At 39.1% G+C, this 16,980-nt stretch overlaps 1 protein-coding gene and 1 long non-coding RNA gene across 2 annotated transcripts in view; one reads left to right on the top strand and one right to left on the bottom strand.

Moving 5' to 3' along the window:
* grid1b (glutamate receptor, ionotropic, delta 1b) overlaps positions 1 to 16,980 on the bottom strand; it is a gene marked incomplete at both ends in the record, with an annotated part of 235,998 nt that overhangs the window by 199,155 nt on the left and 19,863 nt on the right. The gene's annotated exons all lie outside the window — the stretch shown is intronic.
* On the top strand, positions 5,094 to 7,457 carry LOC306906093. The gene is made up of 3 exons (XR_013787800.1): positions 5,094 to 5,522; positions 5,604 to 5,683; positions 5,940 to 7,457. It is a non-coding gene; the product is annotated as an uncharacterized lncRNA (long non-coding RNA).

The raw sequence follows: 16,980 nt of genomic DNA on the forward strand, positions 1-16,980 counted from the left end.
GAACGATAGGGCAGGATTTTGATGGAGGGTTCTTGAACAGTGATTGATGTGAAGTTTCACGCCTGTCTGATCCTGATGCAACGAACATGCTGATCTCAACTCTGATGGTAATTATGTGATCATGTTTTATTTTTAAGATGAATCGATGCTGATTTACAATTATCAAGGCATTAATTAATAAACAGCCTCATATAATGTCTTACACTTAATTTGCGGTTGAGCTTGAAGCCCCAGTGGGCAAAAAGATTACAGCATTATTCGTTTGAAGTGTCAACAAAATCTTGGCGGCTTCATGATCAAAACAAAACTTGGTAGCGTTCTTAAGTAGACAACTTTTAAAAAAAGAATGTAACCAAGGGACATCTACAATGCATGTATTACTACAAGGGGTTCATGATATGCAATATAAATGTATATGCACTATTTACGGTATGTTGTAGATGTAATAAAGTAAAATGAATATATCAGCCTTTATACAACCGTACAAATGACATATTTAGGCTTTCAGTGGTCCTAACTAGACTCCTGCATAGGTGATTATAGCCTACATTTATTGCCCATCCATTTCATGTTTTATGTGATTTAATTAAATCATTTAAATATAAATTTTTACATTACACTGCTTTTGTATTTTCCGACGTTTAGTTGTATTCTATGCTATTGCTAGATACCTCGAACAGATAAAAGTGCTAGATAAAAGTACAAACTTGTACCAGGGCGGAGCCGAGGGGGCATTGCTCCCCCAGAATTTACTTGGGTTCCTCCACAAAATGTCAAATTGACAATTAAAACAATACACAAGAGAAATATGCCAGATATAATTATCTACTAAATAAATAATATGTGATTATCCCCCAGTCCAGACAGCCTAGTACTGGGCCTGAATTGTACATTTTACCACCATTAAAGGTAAAGTTACAGTACATGTTTTGTACCTTAACATTTAAAATCAGTTATCCTCAATTGGCGGACCGCAAGCTCCATCCGGACCGCGAGACATAGCCCAATAAACCATTTTAAACATTTGATCATTTCTGTTGTTTTAATTGAGCCGTCCGTCTACACACTGGAGAATCACATCACACGCTCTCTCAGGAACATATGTGTAGTTGTATATCTTTGCAAACATACCCCTCTCGATTGCTGTGGAGGACTGAAATGAATACAGAGAAGATGTAGACACATAAAACACTATGGATGACTTCCATCTGTCCTGCCCTCATGAGTCCAGTAACCTCTGATGCTGTCTCATGTGCCAGCACCATTTACACCCTCATAGTGTTCATTTTCTACTGCTGGGGACATTGTCAGTCAGGAGCTCTCTCTCGAAAAATGAAAACTTGCTGAGTTATTTAAAGATTTTAAGTATGCAGCAGTGAGCCTCACATACTGACAATAAACTGTTTATAGTCTATAAACCCACTAATAACTTCACTAAAACCATTTAAACCATTGCATTGGTTACACTTTGTTCATTTTTGCTTTTAATAAAATAATTATCATTTAGGAATTTGTATTGAAGTCAAAGTATTGGAATCGAACAGAATCTTGAGAATGAGACCACTGGAAACTCAAATCTATGCAGCATCCAACAGAATGTAGAATATAATAAGGTAGAAACAAATGAATATTATCTATAACTAATAAATTGAAAAAGAGCAAAGAATAATAAGGATAAGGAAACACGAAATTTAAAATGACACTTCATGTATGTCTGTACTCTCAAGGCAGAATTTCATCCATATTAGAAAATACACATACACATTCAGATCCTATGATCTATCACTTTAGAAAAACACTACTCATTGTTAGATTATGTTTAATGCATTCATGTTAAGAAATGCGAACTACATTGTACTTGTCCACTAACCAATTACATGAACGTGTTTTGCATTTCTTTCAACTCTGTGCCTTACTGTCATCATTTGCAACACAGTCCCTCTAGTCCCATCGCTCTGGGAACTGACAAACAACCCCTTTCTGATAGAGTCACAACCCATTCAAAGTCATCCGTCCAAACACAAGCGAAATGCCAGTCTGAAGGATGTAATGGGGAAAAAGGGAGCTTAATGTGATGTCTATGAAGCCCCCAACAAGCCAGGGGTCATTCAAAGAAGTCAAGACCAATTTATCGCAGGGAATCATGGGCAGGCAAGAAAATAGCAAACTTGCTTATGCAGAGCCTAATCCCAGCAGCCATCTTGTGGGACAAATCCTGAAGCATGACTTTTTCATTTGTTGGTGCCAGTTGCAATTGGGCTCCATTCTCCAAAGTCAGAACTGACAGCCCAACACATACAATGTTGGGAGAAGCCCAGCTTAGCTTCCATTACTCTTGACATTCCAGAACTTGTAGAACTTGTACAAGTACTTATTTTTTTTTCGACATGTGCAATTGAAAAATAGGAATTCAACGATTTTGTTGTCACGTATCATAGTTAATGCATAGGGCTAAGTATTATTTGTGACCCTGGGCAACAAAACCAGTTTTATCGGTAAATTATCGACATTGAGATTTTTACATAATCTGAAAGCGGAATAGTTAAGCTTTTTATTGATCCATAAATGGAAGGAAGGAGGCCGGAACCGGCGAACATATAACAACATTTTGGGGGTCAGCTGTGGCCTTGTGGTTACAGCGTTGGGCTTGTGATCAGAAGGTTGCCGGTTCGAATCTCAGAGCCTTAAAACTGGTTTTGTGATCCAGGGTCACATTTGAGAAAATGTTTGCTTTCGGGCCTTAATAATGCAAGTCAAGATACACGTTCTGTACAAACAAAATCCCATATGATACCAACACTGCATCTTGGTACTGAAGTACATTTTTGAAGTCGTTTCAGCGAGAACATAAAGGTAAAGCTTTGACATGTAAACACTCACTGTGTGTCCTCAGCCAGTGGCATCTTGAGGCAAATGGTTCCAAATCAACTGATGGATGATTTACAGGAGCAGTAAGGTACCACTAGCGGATAAATGCAGGTCTTGCATAATTTGCTAATTTCTCCCCTCAGGTTTGGTTTCTAGTTGAAGAAAAATTGTGCTTGGGGCCGCAGACGATTCCACTTCAGAACGGAGCTTCTAAACGCAGTACAGATGATGTTCTCTATAATACGTGCCTTTCCTGTGAGAGGAGTAGCGGTCCTTGTGAATAAATCATTCAGGGGCTCACAAAACACGATTAATATGCTAAAATAAGTCACACACCCTCTTATCTCTTTCCATCCACTTTAGCATGCCCTCCTTTTATCATTGTAGTGCTTGTTGACAAATATGATGTGATGTCAGAACATTGCAAGTTGTTCGTGCTCGCCCAGCTAAATGTTGCCGATGTAGAGAACGTTGCTAGTAAAGAAACAGCTTGCTGGGTCTTATCGACGTTGCATGGCCAGATACACTGGCTACGGGCTACAAATATAAGACACACAGCTTGTTCACAATGATTCAGTAGAGCTGTCAACACCAGCTGTTAGCTAGCCCCTTTCCCTGCTAAACCTTTTGCTCACTCCTTGACCTACTCCCTACAGGGATCCTTCAAAGAAACCGGCACTGGTGAGCGGTTTACTAATGTGTTTCATAGAAAAAACTGTCAGCGGTGACAGTAAATATTTTGATTGTTCTGCTGTGCAACCGTACTCTCTGCTCCTTGAGCTTTAATGTGGCTCAATGTGAGTGCACCTTGGCGGTGACATTGGTTTCAAAACCTTTTCTTCAAGTGTCTGAAAATGTGTATATAGGGAATTATAAGGCATACCATCCAAACTCATTTAAGAGCCAATGAATGCACTACACAAAAAGTGCACCAATGGTTTGACTTATTCTCCCAGTTGAGTTTTCCATTGGCATCCTTGTTTCTTGCTTATAAGAAAACTGTAATTTAATGACTAAATAAAGTGCCCTGATATGAAAAATAAAAATGATCGTGGCACCTGCAATAATTGTAAAACAGAATAAAAGCATCGTGTAATACAAACGGTGACTACAAAGAGATGAAACGCTTGTTGATTTTAGGGAATAAATTCACCTCACTGATCTGTCAAGAACAATCTCATCGGGACAGTGTGGAATTGTTCCTTACCCTGGCACATTTCCATGAGTAGGGGAGGTAAAAGTCATTGGTTGAAAGCAATTAAACGGCTCCCTGGTGAAAGATAATGCCCGTCACCTTTATTCACACAACGTGCTAGCAGCTACAGGAGAGAATGTTTTGTCCTTATAAAAAATGACCTTAAACCTCACAAAGAAACTAAAATGTAGAAGGAACATAAATAATAGAATAAATACAAAAGCAAACTGGTGATTTCCACAAAGCAGGTGTACTGTATGTAGAAACTGGAAAAGATGTTGCATAATACTTGATAATGTAGCAATGCCAGAAGATGTTCGTGCACAACATTGTTTTATTTCCTACTACTCTATATCTAAATTTAGTTCAAGCTGCAATCTGTATCTTTTGCCCTTTAATCACCAACTCAATGCGTTTTATTTTTTATATTTATTTTTATATGGGTTGAATCAAATGATGTCTGCTAAATGAACTTTTATTCCCCACAAAATCATACACGACAGGTCAGATTAAACGGCGTTATTGGTTTGCTGTGGCCACTTAGGGTAAGAAGACGGTTTTCATGTACTTGCTGAATAACTATTTTTTGTAAATTAGTATATTTTAGTTTATTCGTATATTCTGTTTTTGCTAATTGATGCGTTTGTTAAAGATAAATGTCTATATTGTCTGCGCTATTAACGTTGATGTCTAGCTTCCATCATCTCTCGAATGTGCGTGAAACAGAGGCTTGTTTTTCCGGAAAATGACTGTCACGAAAGGTCCCCCCAGAGTAGACCCTATCGTATTGGTTGAAAGTGAAAAATGCAGCTTTATCTTAAGTTCTGCCAGGAAGACTAAATCTTGCATCACTCACGACGTGTAGACCTAAACAATCATCACCTAACGAATCACCATCTAACACTGGAACATACATATATACAGTATATATTAAGAATGACTGTGGTAATTGACAATAATGGCTCTACACTCCAGTGCAGAAGGTGGCGGTAATGCACCTCTAAGCCTCTTTGCAAACCGCCAGTAAAACTCCAGAGAAGAAGACCAAGCACAAAATGGAGGACAAACAAATCAAAACACAGGCTGGATGTGAAATAGCATACTGTGACAATACATACTGAATTTGAATAAGTACCTACCTATCGGCCGTTAAAACAGTACGTTCTAGATAGTATGAGGGGACAAACTGCGTCCGCCATGTTTTATGGTCATGTGACCCGTATGCTCTTTGACCTATGACGTTTTAACAACAACCTACACTTGAGCGTTGATAAAAACATTATTTATTCACGAGAAATTATATTATTGGCACTTACATTAAGAACGGACGTCCGCCTTAAAGTCTTCCGCTATATTTATTTGATTTACTTTTGAAATTTGACCATTGCTCAACTCCCTTGGCTATCATGTCCATCCGATCCACACTCACGGAACTCGGCGGAAGTAGTAGACCATCGGGGTATTTCTCACCTACTGTTTTTTGCATTCTGATGTTTCGTGCATACTATTCATGACTCATACAAATTTTCACCTAATATAGAGTATGGAAGTAGGCGATTTCGGACGCAGTCACAGGCAGGTATCGTGACACTTACAAATCGCTCTATGAGCAAGACAAAGGTAACAATGGTTATGACAGAACCTGGAATTGATGTGGAAAACATGCATTTTATTGTTTGCTGCTTTGTCAGGAAGTGGCTTGATAGCACAAAGTTTATGTTATTGCTTCCTAAATTGTACCAATTCACTGTTGTCAGCTATATTTTTTTCCTTGTTGTTCTTACTTTTTTACATTTGTTGGTTGCCTTTCATACATTTTAAGTTTCTTGGAAGGTTAAAAGTATGTTTACACTCGACTGCCTTTTTTTACGTACAGCCCCCTCACTACACTTGCCATAAGAGAGATCCTCTATCAACAGGCAAATCAGTCATCCAATAAGTAACCTCACAACTACAACAACTGGCAAATGTAGAAAAATGAAGGAAATAAAAGCATTCCCCGGGGGCATTTTGCTTATCCAATCAGGCTAAAGTATGGGGATGTCTATTAAAGGTGCGACGCTTTGCTGACTTCAGCAGCAGATTGAGGAGACAGAACTCAGGAGATACCCTTGAGGGTGTCGCGTATGGAAACACGCTCAAAACTCTTGCTGGAACGGAGCCAACGCCATAAAGCACCATATCAGTCTCGTCTCAGATGGCGGTGAGGATGATGAGTTTCGATGGGGAATTACAGATAATTGTCTATGCTAAGATGAGAACATGCGTCCATTGGCTTTTTCGATTTCTTAAGGGTCACTCAAGGATACTAGCACTCATATATCTCGTCAGTCGGCTTTAGTGTGGTGGTAAGGGATCAGTGAGCAGCGATGAAGAGTTGAGCTTTAGGTAATTAAACACTGACCTGCAGTGAAGCATCTCATGGAGGTTTAAAGACCCCTGAAAATGGTTTGACCAATGCGATTTTTCTTTTCCTTGTTGATGTATGTCCTATTAAAACAGATATTTGCTGCTCGATAGATCAAAAGTCTTGTACTTTTTTAATATTTAATACCACACTCTAGCGAAACTGTAACTTTCTACTTGCTTTCGTCAAAGCAGCTGGCATAAAAATCTGTATCGAAGCTCCTTATAAAGTGAATTTTGATGTTAACACAGTTATGCTTATTTGAATGTGAACCGATTGGATATGTGTCAAAATATGGTGTTAAAAATCTGTGCATTGTGTCTGAATTTATGAGACAATTTCTTAACATGCATAGAATTTTCCCAGAGCTGTTTACATTCATATTATCATCAGTATTAGCACATAACGTTCAAATGCATTCTATTAGAGTGACAAGAGGGGTCGAGGGGTAAAGGTCATCCTATAATTGTGGGTACAACTAGCATTTGAAAATCTAAAGTTTTCTTTTTTCTCAGAACGTATGAACTAACAAAAAAAACATATTTTTCACTCGGTGTGTGTTGCAACAAACTTAAAGCAGTACTGCCCACTAATAGTCATGCAAATACATGTAGAGCACTATAAATGGTTTGGCAAAACTCCATTTGAAACATTTCTACTATAAACCCTCATGCAGCCCAGAAACATAGAAATGTATTTTGTATGTATGTGTGGCAGAATGATAGTAATAGAAAAAAACCATTTATGTTATGTCACACAAATCATGTTAACACAGACATACTGCATGTGCACTCAGGAGTAAAGTGGGCGACGTATCCCCCAACACTAAATCATTCCTTATGAAGGTCGTTAAATTAGCTGTGTGCATGTACCAGTTCAACTTTATTGTTATTTTCCCATTTAATGTGTTTTCTGTCTGTAAAGATAAATGCGGAAACGCTGATACGCAGCTTTGTGTGCTGTTTTAAGATTAAACTTGTTCACTGGAAGTCCTTTGTGGCTGTTTCTTTAATGTAGTAATGCAGGACCCACCAGCCGCGACACATGCATTAAAACAAACCCACAAATTACATTTCCCACATGCTGTGCGTCTCCTCACCCCCCCGCTCCCACTTTATTTGTCTGAAGCGGCATACGATATGGCTTTCTTCTGTCTCGCAGGAACCTGCGAGCCTTTGACTCTTACACCTACACCTGCCGTGCTTATGCTGCGCTCTGTCAGTGTACATGCGTAGCGTCTACTTCTCTCCAATTATTTTATAACCTTCATGTATGGTGACATTTTTAGGCATTCCTGGTTGCATCTTAGGGTACCCAAACATACCATACATTAAATACCATAAGTATAGATGTATTTTGAGCATTGCAACGTTATAGGAACTCCATAAATGTCTAATGTTTATTGGATGCACTGGACATACTGTTGCTATGGGTACCTTTTTAAGCAAATAAAACTGTTCTCACTAAATTCCCGTTCACGCCAAGAACAACACTATGAAGATAACTTTAACAATAACATTATGTTTATTATAGCTTTCACACTGCAGTTTCGCGTTCTGAATAAATGAGATCTTTAAATTCAAAGGGGGACTATATCATTATAGTCGTAGTGTGGATTATGCCATTCTTCAAAATGGCGAACCATTTAAAAAAGTTAGTTATTATCCTTAGTGTGAATGCACCTTAACTTGCAATCTAATGCGTGGGGAGACATTTAACTGCATTGTATTTAGAGGACATGGGAGAAATGAGTTGAGCGGAAACAATGCTAACACTTTACAATAAGGTTGTATTAGTTTACGATCAGTAAATGCGTCAGCTAAAATTAAATCGACAATTAACAATAGATTATCAGAATTGTTTATCCTTGTTGATGTTAATTCATGTGTTTACAATTTTTCATGTTGCATTAACTTCTAAAAACAGTTTCAACGTTAGATTTTTTAAATGAATTAGTAAATGCTTAAATTGACATGAAGATATAATAATATAAATGCCGTAGATTCATTTTTCATTTTCATTATGTTCGCTAATGCATAATTGTTAACAAATACAACCTTGTAAAGTGTTACAGAGAAAGAAACAAGACTCTAGCATGGCAAGGATTTACTTGGAGAATGCGAGTGTTTAGAAAAGTGCTGCTCTGTCATGCAAGAGGTTGATAAAACTTTTTCTGCAATGTACTCAAATGTGTGTATTTGCTGACTAATGAGGCCAGTCCAACGCTGCTTTCAGAAATCCAATTCGCTATATTGTAGAATTTTTCTAGATTGAACCCCCCAACCCATAATTCATACCCATTCTCTCTCTCTATCTCTGTTTTACTCATCCAGTTCCAGCTGGCTTTCTCTGTTCAGTCCTACGTAATGCTGGCCGGCCAATGGTGAGTGTACAGTCCTCCTAAACACACATGACCAAGTCAAGCGGCACTGATTTATCAAACACTCTGCCAATATTCATCTCCTGCTGTACTTTACGGCTGAGCTCGTGATCTGTCTCTGATACTGACAATTACTTCATCGCTGAAACCACAGAGGTCTGATGACTACAGTGGGAGCGTCAGTAACAGGCTTTATCCACACCAAACCGATTTGTTTTTCAATCCCAATTTCAAGGACTGATTGCCTGTACCAACATTTTCCATGTAATGAAACCAGGTCCATTAATTTAGGCCGTATGTCTTCTTATCGGTTGCCATGGTAATGACTTAAGCGTTAGCATGATGCCTAGAGGTTTCCTTCTACAGCAATCTAGGTTCGACAAGACACACGAGGCAACAGGAATGGCACAAACAAAACCATTATAAAATGAAAAAAAAATTCTCTTAAGACACATATTCATTGTATTTTCATTCTAACCTTGAACTATAACTGTTGCTTTTCGAAGGTCATCGGCAATCAGGTTTGCTGTTGAACGCTGACCCGTGAAATAACCGCTCATCACTTCCTGGATTTTGACAAGTCCTCAATCATGATAGGCCGTCAACATCTCCATGTCAAAACAAGCATTAGGCGGATGTGGTTGAAACCCCAGCTGCGCACGATCTCACGAAAGAGCAGATTGTACATGAGTGCGTTCCATCACGCAGGTTTGACAGATCAAAGAGGACAGCTTCTGCCCGCCATCCACAAGCTGTCACGAGCATTCTACTTAACGCCCCAGTGCCGCACCCACTTCCTCTACCACGGTAGCGGCTGCTCTTTGCCCAAATAAATGATCCGCGACAGATAAGAAACGCTTGTCTATTAAAATGACAATAACCCTTGAGTGTGACCCCATGTCGGCCCCCCATCACACCAGAGTCCGCGATGACAGATGCCATCAGCATCCCACACCATGTTTCTCTCTGTGCTGTTGGATGTCCGAGTGAGATTGATTTTCTGTTCTCCTCTGTGTGCTCTTTCCCAATGCCTGGCAGTTTATTTCCCAACTCTACCATGATTGTAGCGATTGCAAAGCCTACTGGGTAGATACCGGAAACGTGCAGTGCTTTTTCCTTTGTTTTCTTAAAGCATTGTCAAATTTTTCGCACGATTTTGAAGTGCAAATTTTTCCACATGCTGCATTTCTGGAGAGATATATGATAAAGATATTCCAATTTTGAATCCATCATTATTATCTGGTTCTCCTGACTAATATAAATACCTACAAAACATATTTTAGATGCTGATTTCTCTATGATACAAGTGCATTAGTTAGTGATCTAATATATTGTTTATAACATATACAGTAAGCCTGTGTGCCCAAGAAAGTGTTTAAGGTGGTTGTCTGAAAAGCTGAGGCGCTTTGATACGGAATATCCACTGCCGTATCATGATGAGGTAATAGCACTAGTAACTCTCAGCGACTGAGCGCTCAGCGTTGAGCATGGAAGAAACAGTACTGTATTGCATTTCTGTGACAAAAAATTTAGAAAAAAATACAGTGACCTCTAAAATAAGCTTTGGTGGACACATGGCCAAAGCATTCAGAACTAAACATCTGCGGTGTCTGGGTGATCCACAATGAAATAATACATCTACATGCCTCCTGATACTTTATGGTCTCCTGCAAATATTCATGATTCTGGCACCAGACCAGCTTGCATTTGAGAAGGTGACGCATAATAAATCCTGACATCTGTGCGGAGGTTCGAAATCCTTAAACAGCAGTCTGGTTACTGTATGTGAGGAGATGAGGAGGAATGTGACTTTTGCACCAAAGCAGTTTGAGGTGCAGTCATTCAATTTGTGTAAAGAATATATCGATGTTTCAAACTCTTTAAATACCACAAGATGATTTCCTATGCATTTTTCCATGTATAGATTTTGGTAAGAATAATTTGTACCTTTCCTCCCGTCCTGCAGATGTCGCCGAATCAGTGACAGATCCTGGTAAGCTGCCCCCGCACACAGCTCTCAAACAGTGGGGTCGCTGCTCCTCATGTATCCGTCTCAGACATGCACTCTTCTTTATTACTGGATTTATGAGATTGTGTCTACTTTAAAATCTGACGCCCATCTCACTAAAAATGAATTCTTTCTTAATTCTCACATTCACTGATGTCAGTCTGCCTGTCTGGGCATGAGAAACATCACATCACTTGCTAGAAAGAGGAACAGGTCTTCAACTTTAGTTGTAGTTTGTGTTATTAAAATTGTATTTTATTTAATAAAAATGCGGATGCATAGCTCTATATTGTTTTTGGAAAGTAGTAATCTGACAAGAATATAAAAAAAAAAAATGGGAAATTATAGTAAAGTAAACGAGGCACATGTTGGAGTCCCAATGCATGTGATCAAGCGATTGTATAATCATTTAAATATGCTATTTTACGAGATGGCTAATTTGTATAAATTCTTACGTTGTAAATCGTAAAAAAAAAGACTTTAAAAAAGCCATGCTGAAGCCCCACCCCAACCCTGCACCTAAAAGTTACTTTCACAATAGCGAATCGTACCTCCTGTAAATGTATGGATGAGTTTGTACGTATTCATACGAATTAGCCGCTTCATAGTGACGTTTTTTTTGCTGTGAGATTGTGTTGAATATGCTGTTTGACAATGTAGTATTAACACATGTATTCGTATTCAATCAGAATTGAGAGCTTGTATGTCTGAATTGTGTTAAATTTAAAATCAGAGGCGCTGCTCCTCCGTAGTGTTTACCACGACCAATTGATTTGAAAGAACTGTGGGTACGATTTTGACTCCCTTCGGGGTTTCACTGAATTCGGTTTGATAATCTAAACCTCCATCTACAACGTTTTTATTCCATGTCTTAAATGATTGTAGGAGGACACACACCTACTAGATGTACACTTACATACCCAATATTTATGATTATATATGCCTTTATCTAAATGCTCCTTACTGTGAGGGCTGCTCTTTACTTAAATGTCACAATGCTTTCATCCTCACCGCTCCGCTGCTAGCATACTGATAAGGTGTTTTCATGAGGAAAACGATACCGCTTTCTAGGGAAATTAAACTGTCCAAACAATGATTACTAGGTGTGAGTGATATTCTTTTTAATTGGGACAATACATTAATTCCACACTCAGCGCCGGGCTTTTTTCAACACCAAACAATATTTTTTTGGGGGGGGTCAAACGCTGTAGTTTTCAGCTGCTTAAAAATGCTGTGTAGGAAGCCCAGTCAACTTCATCCAAGATACACAGGGGTCTCTGTAAAATTTTTGCAGTTTAGTGTGACTGTGGCATTAGTCTTTTGCAGTCTAGTGTGAATAAGTAGCTATTTTTATGATAATGCTGATTCCTTGTGGTGCAGCATGTTTTTTTTCCAGGCACGCCGATGCTAAAAACATATTTAGCCCTTGCCAGGATCTTCACGGCAAGCGGGACTCTTGGTTTCTTAGCACTGACCCTACATTCACGACTTAATCAATAATAATCAAATGTTTTGGATTGGGTATATGGGGGGCATCACTACAAAATCTATCTGAACCAGATTCAAACCAGACTCAAAATCAATAATATTCCTAATCCGGACAACGCTACTGCAAAAATGAAGATTTACTATATGTTTAGGTATTGCCACCCCTCATTGTGCTTCTGTCCCCCTTTGCCACCCCACGTATAAAATCCTGGACACGTAACGAATCAGCGATAGTATAAGTGATGCTTGATTTATTCTAAAGTGCTTAAAAATACATGTGAAATGTCTTACATACTATTTCCCACAAATTGCATTTTGCCTTGTGTCTATCAGACTAAATACCATCTGTAAACCCGAGTCCTATTCTCTCAACATTTTGGCAGTCTACTTGGAAACAGGTTAATCCCGGTAAATACAACCATCTAGCAGATTACTGGAGCAGGCAGAATCAATCGATGGGAGAGTAGATGACCCAGCAGCAGATCTGAGTGCTCAGAGTTATAGTGCTTAAGGCTCTGGGGCCAAACGGGCTATTGGGAACGTCAGAGGGCATGGTATTGTGTTTGTCACGAGGAGCTAAACCAACCAAAGAGACTTAACTGATTGCAATCTAAAAGGGCAGAAACTGAGAGGGCAGACAAACAAGAGTTTACAAACGGCCGATGTAGAGCTGTGGACCGGTGGAGTGTTTGTTTGTGTAGGCTAAGGAGGACGACGGACAGGAAGGCGAAAGAGTGAGATGGACAAAGGTGCCTTGGCAATGAGACATCACAAATGCGATCAGATTTGGTCCTCCTAGACAACAAGATTAAATTTAGAGCAAATGAAAATGTGTGGGTTAAAAAAGTGCATCCTATGTGTCTCCTTTAGAGAGACGGAGCTAAATATGTAATGAAAGTACACCGGTAGTGAGAAGATTTGCATGCATTAAGAAAATGATTATTTGACAAAGGTCAAAATAAATGAGAAGAAGCATTCTTATCCGGATGGGATTAGATTTGTTAGAGGATGCCTGAGTTCGTAAAAAACAATAAAAGAAAAAATGTGCTGTACATCTGCAAAACACAAATCTGCTCAGAGAAGGCTAATCTCTGAATAAAGCTAAATAATGCAACCAATGCATGTTATTTCCATAGGAACCCAAGCATTCCTTGTCAAACTCCCACGTTACACTACAGTTACATGTCTAATCTGTCTATAACATACATCATAGTCCACTTGAACTGCTAGATTCAATAAAAGTGATTTTTTTCGGAGAAATTCATTTGACGTGAACCAAAAGTGCATTGTGGGTATCCTCAAGCCATTGAGTGTTGATCATTTATTGAGATTCCATGGTTTCAGACACCACTGGCTGCTACCGCAAATAGTGTGATATATACACTAGACTTTGGACACATCCTGTGTCAACAATTTCAGTTTTCTTTGATGTTTTAGAAGAAGCAGACCATTAAATCAAATGCGTTCCTAACAATAGCACGCGTCAATCCGCTGAGAGCAAAGTCCTCTTCGACAGGTCATAGAGTCTGGATTACCCTCGCCTCTCAGATAATTCACACTGCAGTATGCACAGCCACAAACATGGCTGAGGTTTGGCACAGAATGCCAACCGTAAAACAAGCTCTTCCATTCTCTCCCCCCCCCCCCTCTTTCTCCCACATACACTTTCATTCACACACGATGTTGACATGAATTAAATTCTTCTCACACGGAGACTTCCGAGCCGAGGAGAGTTATGCCCTTTCCTTTTATGTATCTATCTCTATATCCACATTACGATCACGCTTGAAGACAAGCATGCAAAAGAACAGCCTCTGCTGGATCATTCAATTTCACTATTTATTGTTATTGCTCTGTTTTAATTTAGTTTGTTTTAGAGAATAAGGTCACTTAAAATAAATCATCTCCCATAGATTTGGCCGAACACAAAGTTTTATAAAACATATATATACAGATTTATTATATTAGCTTAAGTCAAATATTTATAACGTGACGTACGACAAGGTGGTTAAATATACAGTATTACAATACAATATACAAATCTGCAGGTCTTTCTGTAGTACCGAGTATAATCTGAAGTCTATGTCTTACAGACAAGGAACTGCATTCTCTGCGAACAGCATTCTTCAAATGCTTGCATTGGTGAGCATCTTTATTGCGCATCTAACATCCAAACTCTGTGCATTATACTTTGCAATGTGAATGCTGTGTAATATAGCGGTCGCTCTTTACCGTGTCATTCATAATAATCAAACGGCAATATTGACAAGACGAAAATCGCTTACTGCTCATGGACGGATAACTTTAGTAGGAATATTAAACTGTAATCGCTGGTTATTAAAAAACTCTTTCCTCTTTTGCATGTAATGGGTTTCTTCATTCTTCAATATATTACTGGTTGTTGTTTACTTTTTCGTAAAGCAGGCTAATATTTATGCAGACTCAGTGGCATTGTTTTCCATTTATTATTTATCAGCATTACTGAACTTTAAAATAGTATAAAAGCTTTCAACAGCGGCATTTGTTTGGTTTTAGAAATCGCTTTACATGACAGTCTGCATTTAATTTACTTTACACAGTCAAGAAAAATGCAAATGCATAAACAAAGCTAGGGTAAAGTAAGAAGATCAGAAAATGAGGTATAATGGCTGCTTCTCCGCTTGATTGTGACACCAGGTTTTTATTTGACATGACTGTTTTATGGTGCTTTTTGATGCTTTTATGAAGCTATATTTGTCTGTTTGCTTACCACAGAAAAAAGGAAAGTTTGGGCTGACGTGAAGAGTAGTTGATTCTTCATTTTTGGGGGTACTAACCTTGAATTATACCCTTTTTATTCTACTTCTCCAAAGCACATTCTATTTTGGTATAAAATGTGTTACGGAAATTCATAAAGTACTCTTCTTTTCACTGACTCTGTCACATAATGTGATGCCTAATTTTGACAGGCTATCACAGTGAAGCTGAAATTAGAACAAGATTATTGTGCGAACGTAAGCAATCGCTATGGAGCACTTTCAGCATCTACAGATGTCACACAGAGAGATGTGCTGACTCCAAAGTGCAGTGTATCTGTCACATTCTGTACACCATTTGAGAATTTCCTCAAAAAAAGTTTTTCACCTTTAAAAACTTCTTGACAATCTTCTGGTCACGGTAAATGTAGAGCATTGTACTTCTGCCTGGGGCTCATTGGTAACTGCCAAGTCCAAGAGTTCCCAACAACGGTAAGAAAAAGGTTTTTTTAGTCTGAAAAAATCAAATAAGGATGGTCAGGGATGCATCTGGGCCAAAGATCTTGTAATATGTGCAGCTCCTCTGCATTCTATTGCGTAATATGCGCATTCCCTGTTGAAAAAACAACATAGGCTGGTTAGGTATGGATTTTGCTTACAGCAGTGTGGTCAGAGGGCTATAGTCTTTGGAGATAGAAAACTGTGGAGATGTTTTAAAAAAGGTAGCCGGTTTGAGCTGGTTTAAGCTGGTCATGTGCTGGTCCATAGCTGGTTTTAGCTGGTCATGTGCTGGTTTAAGATGGTCATGTGCTGGTCCATAGCTGGTTTGAGCTGGTCATGTGCTGGTTTTAGCTGGTCATGTGCTGGTCTATAGATGGTTTTAGCTGGTCATGTGCTAGTTTAAGCTTATGAGCTGAACCAGGACCAGTTAAGGACCAGCTTAGCTAATATGCTTAAAAACATACCTAACCAGCATATGCTGTTTTATTCAACAGGGTTGCTACAACAACAATGTAACAGATGAGGGTACAATTGTTGTGTAATTTGAGCAGCGGAGCAACTTTGCTAGTCTGTCTAAGAACCTTTTTGAGGTTGTTATGTAAAGTAAGTCGCATAGGCTAAACTTCAGCTGGATTTATACACCGTGGAGTTGAATAATATTTAAACAATGTTTGAAGGTGTGTGTGCATGCTGACAGCGGTAAAATCTCCAGCCAACAGAGCACCACAGCCACTGAAAACCTGCTACCGCATCAAAAAAGATGACATCAAAAAAAGAAATAATGATCGGCCTATCAGTGAGAAGTGTCGCTGCTCAAAGTCAGCAAGTGTTTGAAAAACTACACGAGAGAGGCTTCATCCTAGCTCTTCACAGCAGACCGAAAGAACAGCCTGTACTCTGTTTGTATACAGTAGAACAGAAGCAGCGCTCACTGCACACATAGGAAGAGACGAGCCGTACGGCAGGGACTGTGTGAGCAGAATCGATCTCCGAAACTCTCATCCAAACAAACACGCTTGAGGTGTGCTCGTGCGCTGACATTTGGATGCTTGACGGGGCTGATTTTAAAGGCCAAGCACAGCAGCTGACCTGGACACTGTGGGTGAGACAGTCCGCTGTGACTCGGCAGTGGACTCAAACTAAAGACCATAGCGAGAGGAAACAATGAGCCAATTATGGAGATGATATAACAAGAGGCTGAAACTAACTGACTTTGGATAAGTTCTGCGAGAGGCAGCGGGGGTCAAAAGCTACACCCCCCTGTTATTTGGAATCCTTGAATAAAACCTCATTTATGAATCTGATGATTGATCTTAAAATAAATAGTGTGGTTTGATAATTGAGATACAAGGTCTTGATGAAAAGGAGATTAGAACTGTATTAAGATGTTGACAGATT

This window comes from Barbatula barbatula (genome assembly GCF_947034865.1).
Source record: "Barbatula barbatula genome assembly, chromosome: 16".
NCBI classification, from domain to species: Eukaryota; Metazoa; Chordata; class Actinopteri; order Cypriniformes; family Nemacheilidae; genus Barbatula; species Barbatula barbatula.